Source organism: Arachis stenosperma, chromosome 9, assembly GCF_014773155.1.
Source record: "Arachis stenosperma cultivar V10309 chromosome 9, arast.V10309.gnm1.PFL2, whole genome shotgun sequence".
NCBI classification, from domain to species: Eukaryota; Viridiplantae; Streptophyta; class Magnoliopsida; order Fabales; family Fabaceae; genus Arachis; species Arachis stenosperma.
In genome coordinates this window covers 27,701,153-27,703,194 of record NC_080385.1, presented here as the reverse complement: position 1 = coordinate 27,703,194, position 2,042 = coordinate 27,701,153, and the positions used below count along the sequence as shown (strand labels likewise).

General features: G+C 43.0%; 1 non-coding gene across 1 annotated transcript; it reads left to right on the top strand.

Annotated features, from left to right (window-relative positions):
• The first annotated feature begins 1,601 nt into the window (after window positions 1–1,601).
• Window positions 1,602–1,709, top strand: LOC130952937 (small nucleolar RNA R71). The gene has a single exon (XR_009075112.1). It is a non-coding gene; the product is annotated as a small nucleolar RNA R71 (small nucleolar RNA).
• Window positions 1,710–2,042: the final 333 nt, after the last annotated feature.

Sequence of the window (2,042 nt, the reverse complement as noted above, 5' to 3'; positions counted from 1 at the left end):
AAAACTTAGAGTTTGGTGTGGCCTCCCAACACCAAACTTAGAGTTTGACTGTGGGGGCTCTGTTTGACTCTGAATGAGAGAAGCTCTCATGCTTCCTCTCCATGGTGACAGAGGGATCCTTGAGCCTTAAACACAAAGGATTCTTCATTCACTTGAATGATCAGTTCATCTCCATCAAATCAATCACAGCCTTGCTGTGGCTAGGAAGGGTCTGCCAAGGATGATGTTTCATCCATGCACTTCCCAGTCTCTAGGACTATGAAATCAGCAGGGATGTAATGGTCTTCAATCTTCACCAAAACATCCTCTACAAGTCCATGAGCTTGTTTTCTTGAGTTGTCTGCCATCTCTAGTGAGATTCTTGCAGCTTGTACCTCAAAGATCCCTAGCTTCTCCATTACAGAGAGAGGCATGAGGTTTACACTTGACCCTAAGTCACATAGAGCCTTCTTGAAGGTCATGGTGCCTATGGTACAGGTATTGAAAACTTCCCAGGATCTTGTCTTTTGAGGTAATTTCTGCCTAGACAGTCATCCAGTTCTTTGGGAGCAAAGGGGGTTCATCCTCCCAAGTCTCATTTCCAAATACTTGTCATTTAGCTTCATGATTGCTCCAAGGTATTTAGCAACTTGCTCTTCAGTGACATACTCATCCTCTTCAGAGGAAGAATACTCATCAGAGCTCATGAAGGGCAGAAGTAAGTCCAATGGAATCTCTATGGTCTCATTTTGAGCCTCAGATTCCCATGGTTCCTCATTGGGGAACTCAGTGGAGGTCAGTGCACGCCCATTGAGGTCTTCCTCAGTGGCGTTCACTTCCTCTCCTTCCTCTCCAAATTCGGCCATGTGGATGGCTTTGCACTCTCCTTTTGGATTTTCTTCTGTATTGCTGGGAAGAGTACTTGGAGGGAGTTCAGTGACTTTCCTGCTCAGCTGTCCCACTTGTGCCTCCAAGTTCCTAATGGAGGACCTTGTTTCTGTCATGAAACTTTGAGTGGTTTTGATTAGATCAGAGACCATGGTTGCTAAGTCAGAGGGGTTCTGCTTAGAATTCTCTGTCTGTTGCTGAGAAGATGATGGAAAAGGCTTGCCATTGCTAAACCTATTTCTTCCACCATTATTGTTGAAACCTTGTTGAGGTCTCTCTTGATTCTTCCAAGAGAAATTTGGATGATTTCTCCATGAAGAATTATAGGTGTTTCCATAGGGTTCTCCTAGGTAATTCACCTCTTCCATTGAAGGGTTCTCAGGATCATAAGCTTCTTCTTCAGATGAAGCATCCTTAGTACTGCTTGGTGCATTTTGCATTCCAGACAGACTTTGAGAAATCAAATTGACTTGTTGGGTCAATATCTTGTTCTGAGCCAAAATGGCATTCAGAGTATCAATCTCAAGAACTCCTTTCTTATGATTTGTCCCATTGTTCACAGGATTCCTTTCAGAAGTGTACATGAATTGGTTATTTGCAACCATTTCAATTAGCTCTTGAGCTTCTGTAGGCGTCTTCTTCAGATGAAGAGATCCTCCAGCAGAGCTATCCAAAGACATCTTGGATAGTTCAGAGAGACCATCATAGAAAATACCTATGATGCTCCATTGAGAAAGCATATCAGATGGACACTTTCTGATCAATTGTTTGTATCTTTCCCAAGCTTCATAGAGGGATTCTCCTTCCTTCTGTCTGAAGGTTTGGACTTCCACTCTAAGCTTACTCAATTTTTGAGGTGGAAAGAACTTTGCCAAGAAGGCATTGACTAGCTTTTCCCAAGAGTCCAGGCTTTCCTTAGGTTGAGAGTCCAACCATATTCTAGCTCTGTCTCTTACAGCAAAAGGGAATAGCATCAGTTTGTAGACCTCAGGGTCAACCCCATTAGTCTTGACTGTGTCACAGATTTGCAAGAATTCAGCTAAAAACTGATGAGGATCTTCCAATGGGAGTCCATGGAACTTGCAATTCTGTTGCATTAGAGAAACTAATTGAGGCTTAAGCTCAAAGTTGTTTGCTCCAATGGCAGGGATAAAGATGCTTCTCCCATAGAAATC